Below are 16,194 nucleotides of genomic sequence, written 5' to 3'. Positions count from 1 at the left end.
TTGTAACCTAGGGGGGTCCCCAAGTGGATAGCACCAAATCGTGCCATTCTGTGCCCCCCAAAGATCCGATACCAAGAGGTTCATTCCTGGTCCTGCACAGTGGAAGGGCGGGAATGCCAGGACTCTAAGTCTGAACCTAATCTTAGCCGCAGATAATGAGCGTGTTCAGCAAGGAACCCAAAATATGAGGCCCGACTGAGTGTGTATGATAAAAGACTTGGACTGCAGATGAAAACTTCAATCCATTTACTAGGCAAACATTTATTGAGGAACAGCTAACACTGGGCACTTACTATATGCCAGGCATGCTGCCAAGTATGTTGCATGGATAGATTAGCTCATTTAGCCACACAATCACTCTGTTTCCATTTTACAGATGAAGAAACTGAGGCACAAAGCTATTAAGTAACTCACCCAGCTTGATAGGTGACAGCCGAGATTTATAGGCAAGTAGTTTGCTTTCACAATCCAAACACTACCCCTATGAACAAGGCATTGGTACCAGGAGGGATATAAAAGGGGAAAAGCAAGGACTTACTTCTTATGTATCCTCCTTTAATTTTTTAAAAATGTATTTTAACCCCCCATTCCCAGAATCAATCCCTTTTCTCCCTCTGGTTTCACAGCCTTTTAACACATTGTATTTCAGTGTAATATCTCCACGTGCCTGCCTGTCTCTGCATCCCTCTCTCCCAAATTTCACTCTTCTTGAGGGCAGAAAGCCTATATTTGGTGCCTTTGTATTTTCCATAGTTTCTAGCATGTAGTTGATGTTTTAAGAAGTTTGTTGAATTAAATTCAGAAAATTGGAGTTTCAACTTGTCCTTATACAGTGTAAAATCCCTGTCCTTTATGACTGAAGATGTACTATCAGGGATGTGGCTGAAACACATGTGCCGTGGTTCCTTCCCCTGAGTGCGAACAGAAAAACGCACATACAGGAGATGCCATGTGATGCCTCACTAGCGTCTTAGCTCTAGTGCACCTGTTGGTGGCGTAATTAAGGCTCCATGTATGTACCTTTGGCTCAGTTATTGGTCACAGGATGGCCTCTCTCTGACTGATATCGATGTAGTGTGCTGGAGTTGCAAGGCATCACAGAGATTCTGGTCCAAGGACCCTGAAAGGTCTACATACTTACTCAGAGTTGCACAGCTATTTCATGGCAAAGCTGGCAGCAGGGGATCTGGGACCCTGGTCATACCCTGTTCTTCTATTTCAACATGCTGCTATAGGAACTGCTATCTCCCCTCTATAAATCTGAACCCCAAGGCCAAGCTTTCCTCACCCTGATACAATCACCAGGGTGAGAAGATTAGCGATAAGGCAGCACTGAGCTCTGGGGTAGTCTGGGAACCTGGTTAGCACTGCTCAGCCTGCCCTTTGTAGGAAGGTGGAAACAGTCACCCTGGCTCAGCCCCAGTGGGGGGCCGGTGGGGGTATGAGGATGTGACACAGGGTCTCAAGGAATCATAGACATTCAAAACTCTAGTCACTCCATGCCCCTCTTAAACCAAGGACAAACCAAGCCAAAAGGGGCACTCGCTATATATTATATTTCTAGACTGAATATCTTCCACATATCCTGTGGACTCATAAATATTCCAGCCTTCCAAATAAAGAAAATAAGACAGAAAAGTTGGAGGGCACATAATGGGCGGAGTTCTGGACTTTATCGTTGTTCCAATTCTCATCATTTCATAGGGTGATCCCGTGTTCCAGTTTATGCCTGCTGTCCTGGGTAATTATTAGCAGCGCACACAATCAGTTTCACACGAATTAAATGGTCACTCTTTGTCACTTGAACTCTCTGAGCCTTGGTTCCCCATCTACAAAATAAAGGGTTTTGAGCATATATCTTTCAAGTTTTCTTTTCAATGTTTTGAAAATGCTTCAATTTTTTGAATGTGGGGCTGCAAGAGAAGCTTCACGGCTTCTTTTGTCTGGGCAGCTGAGAGCAAAGTCACTAATGGATTGGTGATTGCTCTGTTATTGACATTGAACTTTGGGCTTCAGGTTCACCATTGACAAACTGGGATTGATTAAAAATAATAAAATAAGCCAGCCCTTCTGAATAATATGTGGGAATTAATTAGCACTCACCTCCCAAATAAGCAGATCACGTTAATATTACTCATTAGAACTGTATTACAAATATTACAACTGCTGTTCAACCTATCAGTTCTCCTTTCTCTTCTCCACCAGTTTGTTTGTATTTAATACCTAGCTAAATGGAAGAGACAGGATTTGTTTTATGTGGTTCTCAATTGGGGCCATTAATTCACCGTCTCTTTTTATCCTCCCCCCCCCCCCCCCATCCCATAGTGTTTCCCAACACCATTCTCATGATAAAGAAATGCTGTTGGGGAGAAGGTTGTGGCAAGGCCACCTCCTCAGTGTGGTCCTTGTTGTGGCTACCCCAACAGTCAGGCAGTCTCCTCTTTCCTCCTATTTCCACATAAACATTCCCTTTATACCGGCTGACTCTGAAATTCAAGTGTGTGTGTGTGTGTGTGTGTGTGTGTGTGTGTGTGCACGTTATTTTGTCACTTTGTTAAACTTAAAAAAATCCCTGATGTCTGCAATAGTATTTAGGAATTCTCCAGATCCCCCACAATGCCCGGCACATAGTAGGTCCTCAACACACACTCAAAAGAATGAATTAGTGACTGAACGAATAAATCTAGAAACTGAATCTGGAGTTCTGTATAAGAAATTTCCTATTTTTGAAATGCAATAATTTGCCCAAATTTCTTTCTCTTTTCACACTTCAGGAAACCTCAGTCACAGCCACATTGTAAAAGTATGGCTTTGTAAACCACTTTATTTTCACTGTTTTGATCTCATATGTGGGGGGGCTCTTAAAGTGCTATTTGCTTCACTTTATAGCTTGCACCTTGGAGAGGCTGGTTGATAAATGAGAGATGAATAATTCCTTATTGCTACTTATCTGCTAAATCTATAAACTAGTGTCAGCATTTACTCAGTTGGGTTTAAAGCTATGTCTGGTATACTTATTAACTTGCTTAAAATAAGCCATAAAAATGGGCTTGGTAGGCAGTTTTTTAAACTAATTTTTAAAAATCACATTGGTCATTTTCCACTAACTCATGAGATGACCTTTGGCAAATCACTTAACCTCCTTGGGCCTCACCTGCAGAAGGAAGATGGTGGGCGGGGGGTGCTAGATCAGCTCTAAGAGCTTTGCTGGTCTTAGAGCCCTTGATTCTATGATTTTCAAAAGAGGAAATTAAGGGATCCTGATAATATCTATTAGAGCAATTACAAATCAGTTCGTATAGACTATCTCATGAATCCTTGGCATATCCCTGGTGGGCGGGGAAGGCAGCACTTGGTAGTTAGAGCAGGGCATTCTGAGTTGTATTCTGTTACTTATTAGTGGTGTGACCTTTGGCAATGCAACACTTCTGAGTCTCAGTTTCCTCATCTATAAAACGGGCACAATACTCCAGTAATACACTGATTACTCCAAAGAGCAATAAAATGTGAAGATCAAATGTGACATACATGTGAAAGCACTTTGATAAATGTTATTCATTGGCCCCAATTTAGAGATGAGAGGACCATTCAAGGTACCGTTTAGTTAATCAGTTTGTAGCAGAGCCAAGGGAAGGATTGTTTGACCTCTCTTGTTCTATTTGGATTACATATTGAAATTTATTTAAAAATTATATAAATAGATTATATAATCTTTATATAAAGATTATATAAAGATTGAGTGTTCAAAAGAAACCTGTGCCTGATGAGAAATTTCTGGGAATGCTAAATGACATATTGATAAGAAAATCAGTTAATATCTTACTGGCCCACAAACCTAGGAACTCCCAGCTAATAGAAAATAAAGCATTTTCCGAAGCCTTTGAAAATATGCACCCTTTCCAGCTCTGGTTCTCCTTGCGTCTCAGACCCCTTGCTTTGGGGTTCACCCTGGCCATGTGAAAAGTACTTACCGTCTGCCCAAGGCTTTGGGTTTAATTCCCTAGAGAGATGTGTGCAGAGAAAGCAGTTGTTGCTGAGAATTTTTGTTGTAAAGAAGTCAGCAAAAGTGTCTGGAACACAGCCCTGTGAGAATTATTCTTCAAGACAGCACTCCCACCATGTCTGTACAGTGCAGGGGGCTAGCAAATGTGGCCTGACGATAAATATGTTGCTTGACTGGGTCCTGCTTACCTTGTAGTGGAGAAGGTCAGAGATGAACAGTCAACAAAACTGTAATTCTACAAAAACTAAAATTCTGTGGTTCTACCAAAATTCTATTCATATTTCCTACTGCCAAACAGTCAACCAACCAACCAACCAACCAACCAAATAGACAAAGGCTGACCTCAAAGTTAAAAAAAAAAAAAGTATAGAGCACAGAGAAAGAGAATAAGAGTGGTATTGTAAGTCTATACTTCCTACGGTACTCAGACTACAAGTTTTCATTTGCTAAATGTTTATTTGCTAATTAACAATGATGAAACTGATCTTTAGTTTGATGTTACTTTTACCTTCTCATGACCAAATGTGTTACATTAAGTTAAAAATTTCAGTGCAAAGGTTTTTGAAGCTTCCTTAAGTTTTAACGTTTTTTTTTTTTAAGATTTTATCTTGGGGTGCCTGGGTGGCTCAGTTGGTTAAGCAGCCGACTTCAGCTCAGGTCATGATTTCGCCATCCGTGAGTTCGAGCCCCGCGTCGGGCTCTGTGCTGACAGCTCAGAGCCTGGAGCCTGTTTCAGATTCTGTGTCTCCCTCTCTCTGACCCTCCCCAGTTCATGCTCTGTCTCTCTCTGCCTCAAAAATAAATAAACATTAAAAAAAAATTTTAACGATTTTATCTTTAAGTAATCTCTGTATCCAATGTGGGGCTCGAACTTACAACTTGGAGTTCAAGCATCACATGCTCCAGCCACAGAGCCAGCCAGGCTCCTCAAGCCTCCTTAATTTTATGGTGGGATTTTGTTTCTTTTTGTTACCATTCTCTCCCTCACCCCATCTCACACCTGCTTATAAAGGGGGAGGAAGCAACCTTCATCTTTATAAACTGCTACTTATTTATGTACAAATTAAAATGATTTCAGTTTCAATAATGGCACCTGACATTCATTAATACTTGTCTTGTAATTCATTTGATCTTCAGTCCCATTCTTAGTGATTAACTTTCTTGCTTTCACAAAGGTCTTTTCTTTTGAACACCCTCTCCAACTTTTGGGCCACCACTAAATGTCTGTCTTCCCTCCCCTGTCCAAGCTCTCCTCCTCTTCTCCCTAGTCTGAATAATCAGCTTTTATTTGCAGCTGGACCAGCACCTGGCCTTACATTCCAGCACATCCTTCTGTCAGCAAAGGGAGTTTTGAGAAGAGGAAAAGTTACAAGAACTTAGACTTGTTTTCAATTTCAGAAACACTCAAGGTTACAAGTGAAATTCTGAGACAACTGTGAAAACATTTTCGAAAGGGACATGAGGGGACCTCTTTGTGGAAAACTCACTCCCACCAATTGTAAATGTATTTAGCCAGGAATCAAGAGTCCAGGGCTATTCTTGGAGTTTTAGGAAGTCTAAAGCTGAATTCTCTAAAATGGATAAGCTTTTATCAGAAGCACAATAGTCATGAAATCTTAGGAAGAAACAGATCTTGGATCTGGTCAATCTTCCCCACCCCTCTCAAAACATCTCATTTTCTAATTTCAAAGAGACAGGAACTCCTTGTAGTTCATTTGGAAAATACAGGAAAGTATATCAAGAAAAAGAAAATCTGTCCTAATCACACCGCCCAGAAAGAACCCCTGAGAACATTAGTGTTCTCCCTTCCCCAAACTCTCTCCAACAGTTTCACACTGAATAGAGTGCTTTTGCAATTTACTTTTTATTTTTTAAAAATATGAGACATTTCTAGGTCATTAAATATTTCAAGGAAACAATATGATGGCTACATACATTGCACTGTTTATGTACATAAATTCTTACTGTTCAGAGTTCATGTTATTTTCTACTTTTCACTGTTATAAATAGAAGTTTGATGTGTCCTTGTCAAATTGACATAAATTTTGGTAAGTAAAGCACCTTGTAAACCTCTGACTATTTCCTTGGGGTAAATTTCTATTACTGGAAAAAGTGAGTCAAAGAATATGAACACTAGTAGGGTTTTGCATCCATACTGCAACGTTGCTTTCTAGAATTTTTGCATCCAAAATTCCTACTACCACCAGCAGCACTCAATTTTGGGTAAGATAACTTAAAAATAGATCTGACAAAGTGTCAGGTAAATTTCCATCCCTTATTAGGGAAATTTAATTTCTGGAGCAACAGGTAAGAAACAAAACAACATGCCAAATGAAACCAAGGGGAACACTGATGCCAAACTGAATGAATCACACGTTGGAGATTATTTCAGGGACTGGTGAGAGGTCCTGTCTGTCCTCTAAAGTTTGTAACGACTTCAAAATATAAGAAACTGAAGCACAAAAATGTTAAGAAAGTTTCCCAAAATAACATAGCCAGTAAGTAGTACAGATGGGATTCAAATCATATTATTATCACATTGGAGTCCAAACTCTTACCACTGACCAAATTTGAATGTAGTATCTCAGCAAATCTAAAGTCTCCAGAATGTTCTTTGTCATGAGTTCCACTGCCCAGAAGTTGCCTTTTGTAGCTTTTAAGGTTTTAACCAGTAAATGAGAATAATCTCAGATTATCTATGAAGGGAAGATTTATCTGTGAAGAAGGTGACACTCAACTATTAAGAAGCACATTCATACATCTTATTTCTAGGATATGCCAGAAATAGAAGAGAAATAACTTGCCTGAGGTCATCCAGTTTGTGGGGAGTTGCATTGGGACTAGAATCCAAGCTCTTGTGATTCTTTGGCTACTGCCTGTAGTGTTTCCTCTGCCAGCAAATATCCTCTGTGGGCAAATGAGGATTGACTAAGACCCATAGAGCCTTAAAGTTTCACGGGGGTTCCTGTCCAGCACCCGGGATCTCCCTTTCCAAGAGAAGTCTGAAGGGGAAGTGACACAGCTGGGTTGGTGGGGATATTGTGGGTCACAGCAGCATAAGGGACTTAGCACCCTGAGCTTAGGTATGGGCAAGCAGAGGTGGTCTTCTCCCAGGGAAAGACCTGCCAGTCCTATGAGCCACACTCAAGTGGAAAGCTTAGGCAGGAGCGATTGTCACTGCACCAGTAGAGGGTAGAGACTGTTGCTGGCCTTCTGGGGAGGGGATTCCTGCACTGAATGGAAGGCTGAACCAGATAACCTCTGGGCCCTTCTAGCTCCCGACGTCTCTGATTTGTATGTGTTGGAGTAAAGAAGTGAGCAGTCACGGGACTGGAATAGTTGATTTAGGGTCCCACCCCGGTCACCAGTGAAGTTCTCATCTTGGGCAAATAATTTAACCTGTCAGTACAAGGCACAATGCCCGGTGCAGAGAAAAGCTTTGTAAATGTTTGCTGAATGAATGACCGAAAGAATGGTGGATGGATTTAAGCCTCCCAAGTCCCAAGGAATATTGGTGATTATTGGATTCTTACAGTGCCCTTTGACTGGTGTAGAGTTTGAATGAGATAATGTAAAAATATTCTGAACTTCTTAAAAGGAAATGTGATCTGCCAAACCCAAAGGGATTCTAGTTCGTCCTTACACTGACAATGGGTAGAGTTATAATTTACCAGCATCAGTAAGCGTATTATTCAGTGGTCAGTTTTGAGTCCACACAAAACTCTCTATTTCATTAATCCCTCCTGTCGCCGATGGGTTAGCTCAAAGCCTCCCAGAACCGGGTGGGGCAGCCAGACCGCATCCCTCCCTCCACCCCCGCCCCGGATAAATGCTGAGGTCTAATGGATTGTTCATGCTGCTGTCCAGATTAGATAGCAAGCCCCTCCGTTATCGTGGCTGGAGCAAACCCGGGCGGCCACTCTGGTGAGAGCTTTCTAAGGCAGCCCCGAGAAGCCTAGGGAATCTAGAAGGCAAGGGAGAGCAGAGAGCTGCTAACAAATCCTGGGGCCCCAAGGCTGTTTCCACATAGCGCCTCTTCTCAGAACTTGCTCTGGACCCTAAATCCTTCACTCCCTCCCCCTATAGCATTTAAGTAACTACTGAAGTGGCCGGTAGTTACTATTTGCTGAATTCTAGGGAGCAGTTCTAAGACAGTAACTCATAGATTCTTCTTGTCAACTTCTGAGAAGCTGGAAACACTTTGACGATAACACCCTCCCTCCCCTTAATACCAGAGAGATGCTTTTGCACAGCGACTGCTGCATGAGACCAGGAAGGCTGTACCTTTCCTAATTTTTGTTGTCCTTGCATCATTGCAGAGGAAACATAGCTGACTTTCTCACCTCCCTTCCTACTTCTCCATGGTCAAGTTTTTACCTGTTAATGATCCTGTTTGTTAAGGAAAAGTTTCTTTAGAGTTTTCTTTAAGTTCCTTAAATAAACCTTAAGGATTTTTTCCCCTACAAGTGATTTTTTTTTTGTCTCCAGTCATTATCTAAAACCAAAAAAGGATCTACTATTTATCAACATTATTATAAAACAGTAAGAATTTCATGTATGCTCTAACAACAAATTCTACATAAAACAATGATAAATGCTCAAAATCATTATTTATCTACAAGGAGAGGCTAATTGTTCTATCATTATTATGATAGAAGTACTGTGATATAACAGAAAGCAAATAAAGTCTTAGCTGGTGAACAAGGAAAAGTTATCTATTTATACCATATCAATTTCCTGTTAAATCTTGCAGTTAGTGAAAAGCCATAATAAATGGTGTGGCAGGACAAATCATCTGGCTCAGTAGGAAATGTTTCTACAACATTAAAAAAAAAAAAAAACAACAAAAAACCCTGCATCATGTTTTGTAGTGAATCAATCTTGGTAGAGTTCCACTTAGCCACTGGAAAATGACTTTATAGTATGCTATTTATTTAGAGGTGGAAATTCAAGAAATTTCGTAAGGACAAACGGCACAGCTACTGTGTAGATTAATATCCAGACATTAAAATAATTCGCCAACAGAAGGCTTCTGATTCACCCAAGGAGACATCTTTATCCAGTAAGTTCTGCATGCAAGTGGTACACCCAAATTAATAAAAACGAATTTTTCACGAGGGGGAAGGGTCTATGGTTGGGATGAGAAAAGATCAAGCCAGACACAGGGAAATTTTAAATGTGGGACGTGTGTCTGGAAGCATCCTGCGGTTACTAAGATCAGCCTGGTCTGCAGCCGCCAAGGACCGGGCAAATAGAAAGACACGCAGTTAAAAAAGAAGAGCACGTTTTATAGATAAAGAACAAAGTAAGGGGGAAAGATTTTGATTAAGCAAGAAAAGGAAACTCAGGAATTGAATTAGAGGGAGGGGAACGAGAATCAGAGAGGGAGGTGGGGATGGGTGGGGATGAACGAAGGAAAGGAGAAAACAGGCAAAGCTAAGACAATACTAAACGAATAAAGAAAATCCCTAAGACCGGTGGGTAGGGTGGATGAGGGAGAAACGACACATCACGGCATCTAAGAAAAAGCAGCAGCCATTCCAAACTCCGCCCTGCCAAACACCGACCCGGTAAAAGCCGCGCCCGGCGCCTGGACACCGGCCCCCTGGGGCGGGCATCTGTGCGCAGGATTGCCACTACTGACCCTGGGTTTAGCGAAATGTGATTTGGGAAAGGTCTCCCAGGAGTCTTTTCTAGGCTCAGAAAGAGGGGCGCTGAGGAACTGTCGAGTTTGCGGCCAAGAAATGATAAAAAAGGCAGTGCCCTTCCCCAGAACTTCAGCTTGCCCAGGCCTGGGAATCCGGTGGCCTCTCCACAAGTCCCAGGTCCCCCGAAGCTTCGAGAAATCTCTGCTTCCGGCCTCCGCGCCGGCAGGAACTGTGCATGAAATATTAAGGTTCTTTGAACGCGGCTGAGGGAGACTCTGAACTCTGCGTCCGTAGCCACCAAGCCCGCGAGCCAGATCCGGGTGCCATCCAAGTCCCTTAGGAACCCTCCAAACCCGGCCAAGGAAAGGATTGAACCAGTGCTTTGCGGACTGGAGTCGGGTTCGCTGCGCCCTCGACTAGGATGGGAAGGAGGTGTCTATCTGCAGGGGGATGTTGAAATGCGGAACAGCCTAACTGGGGGTGGGTGTGTGCATGTAAAAATACACGTTTTGATGAAACTTCTACTGTAATTCTTGGCCTGTTTAGGGACCTTACGTGGGAGTTAGAGACTGGAACGACAGCGGAAGGACGCGGCTTCGCTCCCCTAGTCGCTGCCCAGACCGTGAGGGCAGCGGCGTTGGGGCGAGCGGGTCCAGGGTCGCGCCAGCCCCTGCCCTTGGAATGGCGCGCGCAGGCGGATCTCCTCGGCTCCCGGGTCCATCTGTGCGTTGAGCATTCCCGGGGTCTGAGCTCCCCAAGCTCAGATCTGGGAGAGGGCGATCCGGGACGCGTTCTGAGCAGCACCAGGCCCCGGCACGAGGTCACACGACTGACCGCGACCTGGACTCTGCTGTCTGCGGCCTGGGCTTTCTCGCCCATTACCCCCGCTCGGGAGGCTGGGGGCCGCCGGAGCGACACCCGTGTGAGGTTATCTGGCCTATGTGGCGCCCTAATGGTTGAATGCGTCCAAACCAACCTAACCTCAGCCTCGCCAGGAATAGAAACGATAAGAGGAGGTTCCGCTGCAAAGTGGCCAAGAACTCAAGCGGTCTAGTTGTTTCTTTGCAAAGATCCGCTGGTCTAGAAGGTGTGGTCGCGCGCTCGGGGTTTCCTCCCGGCCTCCTGTTGCTGCAGGAGCCGTCTCCACCACCACCGATTCGTTTTCCCACCTGGCCACTCGGACTGTGCACGAGCGGCTCTCCCAGAGGGACCAGGGACTCGGGACGTTAACCCACCCTACGGGAGAGCAGTGTCCCTTCGGGTTTCCATTGCCCGGGTTTCCGCGAGGGCTGCGTGCTTCTCACAGGGCTTGCTCCCGGGAAGATCGCTCCTGATGAGGAGTTGTTTGGCAAAGGGTTCGAGCCCCTTTGCGGTGCACCCAGGCGATGTAACTTTGGGCAGAGTAACTGCTCCCAACCTTTCTTCCCGTCATGTAAGGTGTGGGAGAAACAACACCTCGATGTGAAGTGAATTTGTAAACTTTTAAGCTCCACCCAAAAGGGATTAATATTGATCACTAATTAATACGGTCTTCTTCCTCCCCCCCCCCACCCCCTTTAGGGGCATTTCTCTGCCTCTTTGAGGGGTCCCTGAGGCTTTATTGAGTGTTCCCATTATTTGGGAATCTCCATCGCCCCTTCCTCCCTTAAATAAAAAAAAAATTACTTTTCGTTTCCTTCACCAAACTCTCCACGGGGTTAGGACTGTTCGCCCCAGACTCGTCCCACTAAGGCCTGCCCGGGGACACTTTTAAGGTCGTCGCTATTCTCGTTGGGCCGCGCCACGGGGACCCCACCCAGTCCGCCTGGCCGGCTCCCTTTCCCCGGCTGCGCGCCCGCACTGAGACCCAGGGTTCCGGCCCCGCGCGCTCGTCACTGGCGCCCAGATTTGGAACTCAGCCGTCCTCGGTTCCTTTTCATTTTTCCGGCAACCTTAAGCCTGCTCCCTTTTCTCTCCTGTCCCTTCCTACCCTCCGCCAGAGCCTGACGCCACTTGGTTTATTGACCTTAGATCTGCTACGCGGCTTTATCAGGCCCCGCGGAGCGTCCCGCGGGGCACGTTTCCCCCCCCTCGCCCCCCAGTGGCGCGGTGGGAGCCCTTTTTAAGCTTCTCTAGAAACCTCTCATTCGGGCCCCATCCCGACTCCGCTCCCAAAACCTACAGAAACATCGCCCCAATTCCCGTGATCATGGAGAGAACCGAGGCAGGGCCTTCAGGGCCACGAATATTTGCCTGTGTCGCCCCTTTATCTAGATAAGGTAGGTGAAAGTGCCCGCCTCCCCCCTCGCAATTATTCGGATAATTGTCTCGAATCTCCACTTGGTGCTGTGTTTAGACAGTTGGAGATTGATCGTTTGAATTTATTCAGTGTCTGCGCTGCCCCAGCCCTCAACGCCGTCTTCTCTACTGTCCCCAGCCTTAACACTCTGGACTTACACATGCAAACTGTAACTTTACGTCCTATAAATCACTTGGCAAATATAACTAGGCATTAGAAAGTCATTTGAAATGGATATTTTATTGGGCTTGAGAAATAGAGCAGGGATAAAGAGCAACTTATTCCCATTTCCTCAATACCAACCTCACAAAACTGTCTAAACGTCCCACCCCTGCCCCTTGAACTCGTCAATGAAAAATCACTTTCACAAATTCTTTAGAAGAAAGAGGAAATGTCTACATCACTAAAAATGAACTCCAATGTATTCTGTAAAAAAAAAAAAAAAAACAAAAAAAAAAACTTCATAAATTGGGACTTTCAAATATCTTTTTACTCTAGGCCCATTTATCCAAATAAGACTAACAGAGACAAAACACTTAATCACTACTACTAATAAAAGAGCCAAGCCAGTTTTGTGATGATAGGTTGTGGGATTCTAGCAGACTTTCACAGTCATGCTTCCCCTCATTTCAGATATTGGCACTTCCTTAATCCTGCCCAGCTAAAAGCCTTCCAGTTTCCCTCCATCTTGGTGAATCCGCAGGAGAGTGAGTGTGTGGGGACTCGGGGAAATGAGGAGGGCCAAGGCAAGCTGGAGCTGGGCAGGGGGAAAATAAAGTTTGAGACAGCTTTTGAATTTATCCTGGTGGAAGCCAGCAAGGCTTTGGGAGAGGGAAGCATACATGAAGGAACAATTTTCCATTCTCTGTTTTGCAGAACTGGTATCTGTAGTAAGTGCACAGACACCAAGAGACTGCACTAAATCCTACCCGATTCCAAAAAAGGGCTCACCCAGTCCTCCCTAAGGCTGCAAGGTTAAAATATGCCCTTGTCTGTTTTCAACCTTTGGGCAAGGGGAGGAACTCAGACAAACCGGCTGCCTTCAAACTCTCCCAGAGCCTTAGCTGTTAAGTAACGCTTCACTCTGGACTCAGGATCTTCTCACTTTCCACCTGTGTTTTCTCAAAGCTGCCCCTCTTTCTTCACCTGTGTCTCTCCTTTTGGACTCGGCTCTTTTCTCAGCTACAAATAAGATTCAAAGCTCATTTGCCCAAACTCAGGATTTATAGAAAGGGGAGGTCATTTTATCTTGTATGCAAAAGCATATGCAACCAAGCTCTTCAAAGCACACAGTGGGCTTGGGGAAGAAAACCACAATCATTACAGTGCACCTGCAAAACCCACCTCCACTCCTCCTTCCCATCACATGTCTGGCTCCAGAATAAATGAAAAATTAAACCCTACACCTAGCCTGGCTGACCCTTGGCCTGTAAATAGGCAAAGAAAAGTATCAGATCCCGAGGGCCCTGAGGCCTATTCGCTAATTCACTAATGAAGCCATAGGAAACACGGCTGAGACTTTCTGGCCTGAGAGCCTACCCGGCTGGTCTGACAGGGGTCAGGAAGGGTTTTCCTGAGCTTTCTCAAGGGGTTCTCAGACTGAGCATCAGCAGCATGGACCCAGGGGAAAGGCATGGATCTGTGTTGGAGCGAGCAAAGACAAGCGGGCCCAGGGGCACCTGGTCAGATCCGTTGGCATTTTTGTGTGGTATGTATTTATTTACTTTTTACTGAGAGACTGACCATCCCCACCAATTTCTGATTGTTGGAGTAGGAGGCTGAACCCGGAAATAGAGACACTACACGCTACCAAGTTGGGAGAAAGGGAAACAGAGAGAAAATGTAGCACAGGGAAGAAGTGGGAAAGGAAGCCTTGTATCTGCGGTTTGGTCTGTCAAGAATCTCATCCTTTCTTCCTGTCCTCAAAGGTCTGAGAGCCTCTTGCCCATCCTCACTGGCAGGTCTTCTCCCTGCCCCTATCCCCGCACCTCCCCTCTGCCCACAGCCTGAGAGAGCTCACTCGGCCTTCTCTTCCTTCCGCCCTGCTGCTCCTGGCCTTCCTGGCCTCCCAGCTCCCTGCCTCTCTCTCTTCCCGGGTGGAGGGTCCCCAGGAAGGCCAGGAAAGGACTCACCCTCAGTGGGAGCGGTGTCCCTGCAGCTCCTTGAGGCTGGTGTGAGGCAGTCTCTCAGGAACGGTTGGTCTCCGTCCCTCCTTCAGTCTCAGGGATTCCAGGCTGTTCTCAGCGGGGTGGGAGGGAGGCGTTGTGAGCCGAGTCTCCCAGCTCCCTCAGAGCTCCCAGCTTTCCCCTCAGAATTAGATAACAGGAAAAATAGATAAGAGAAGTGGTTCATTAATTCAGCAAGCCTTTTTTTTTTTTTTTCAGTATGTGTACAAGTGGAAGGAAACCCTGTTAGGGAATGAAGCCCTAGTTGGACGTTTTTTTAATAAGTCAGTGTTCACAAGGTTCCAGAGATGCTTCCGGAAGGTCACTCAGAAGGACTGAGACCTACAGGAAACAAACTTAAGGAGTCACCATTTGTGGGGGAAAAATGCTGACTTCACAGCATGCGACTTCTTCACCCCAAGTCTCTCTCAGAGGCTAGTCCAGCCTTTGGTGGTGCTTGCCTAGGTGACATCGTCCTCTGAGGGCAGAAATAACAATAACAGCAGCACTGCTCTTCCAGTAGGCAATAAAAAATAACACTTGTTCATGTAGTATTTCCTGGGCTCCTCACAACAGGAGCAGCAGGCAGCTTCTAAAACAGTATGAGATCCTTGAGCTTGGAGAGGTTAGAAATGTGCCGGTGGCCCAGTCACACAGCCTGGAAAAGGATAGAGCCCATGTTGGATTCTAGATGAATTGCTCTCTAATGTAGCAGTAAAGAAATCAGTGAATTCTTAGGATTGGAAGATACCTCAGAATTCCAATCTCTTACCCAAAGCAGGAATCCCCATGAGGTGATTAGCTGTACTCTGTTTGAATACTCCTGCTATGGGGAGCTCATCACTCTACAGGGCATGGAGGTACAGCTCTACTGGCCACCATACTTCCCTGCCCCACAAATGACCCAAGATTGCAGGGCTGTGCCAGGCACACGGGAAGCAACAGGGAGCTGCGGCCGCGGCCTGATTGGAGTCATCAGGCGAACGAGCTGCATGGAATTCTTTCCTCTCAGGCCCGGCCTTATTTAGGGCGAGTCTCCTCTGTGGAATCAGCATCTCCCAGAGGCGGTTCTTAATAATAAGAAGAACAACAATACCTTTATACTTTAACATAGTTCCCGCTTCCCAGACTCCCAGGATCCTTACAACGGTCTCTGCCAAGTGAGGAGAGAACATACAACCTACTACCTTTTTTCCGTATGTAGACCAGGAACCTGAAACAGAAAAGGGAACTGAACTGCCAGAAATCAAAGAGCAAATGTGTAGTGGAAAAGAAATTAGAGAGATGAAGTCCTGGGGAAAAAAGGAAAAACAAGGGGAAAATGAATATTTTTCCCTTCTAAAAATTTTTAGTTACGAATATTTTTATAAGTGATGAATAAGGTGTCTATTACTGTTATCTGCCTCTACACTCTTCCCCCTGCCAAATAGCTTGTAAAAACTATGCCACAGGAAGATTTTAGTGTAAAACTCCCTGTGGTGTCAGATCATTAAAATTCCTAAAGAGTGAGCTGAACAGTATAAGACAAGGACGTAGAAGCTTGGGTCCACCTTCTTTCTCCAGGGGAGCAGCGTGTCCGATATTTCACCAGAGGACTGTCTTGCTCTCAAGTAGCTTCCCTTTATGGACTTTATAAAAAATTATTATGGTCTGGAGGGGTGTTGGGGGGTGTGATGGGCTAAATGGGTGAGGGACATTAAGGAGGGCACTTATTGGGATGAGTACTGTGTGTTATATATAAGTGATGAATCACTAAATTCTATTCCTAAAAAAAAAAAAATTATTATGGTAAGGGGCACCCGGGTGGCTCAGTCAGTTAAGCGTTTGACTCTTGATATCAGCTCAGGTCATGATCTCACGGTTCCTGGGATCGAGCCCCGTGTTGGGCTCCGTGCTGACATCGTGGAGCCTGCTTGGGATTCTCTCTCTCTCTCTCTCTCTCTCTCTCTCTCTCTCTCTCTGCCCCTCCCCCACTTGCGCACACATGCTTTCTCTCTCTCAAAATAAATAAACACTAAAAATTATGGTAAACTATGTATAACATAAAATTTACCATCTTATGGCCACTTTTAGGTATACAATTCGGTGTATCCATATTGT

The 16,194-nt window shown here is 45.0% G+C and overlaps 1 protein-coding gene across 1 annotated transcript in view; it reads right to left on the bottom strand.

Moving 5' to 3' along the window:
• GATA4 (GATA binding protein 4) overlaps window positions 1–14,223 on the bottom strand; it is an 80,144-nt gene extending 65,921 nt beyond the window's left edge. The window contains exon 1 of the mRNA XM_053901110.1: window positions 14,062–14,223. The gene's annotated coding sequence lies outside the window, so the exon portion shown is untranslated. The remainder of the gene's footprint in view (window positions 1–14,061) is intronic.
• Window positions 14,224–16,194: the final 1,971 nt, after the last annotated feature.

The sequence above is a fragment of the Panthera pardus genome, unplaced genomic scaffold, assembly GCF_024362965.1.
Source record: "Panthera pardus isolate Hobbes unplaced genomic scaffold, ASM2436296v1 HiC_scaffold_13, whole genome shotgun sequence".
In the NCBI taxonomy this organism is placed as follows: Eukaryota; Metazoa; Chordata; class Mammalia; order Carnivora; family Felidae; genus Panthera; species Panthera pardus.
The sequence above is the reverse complement of the archived record's forward strand: the minus strand, read 5'-3'. Positions and strand labels throughout refer to the sequence as shown.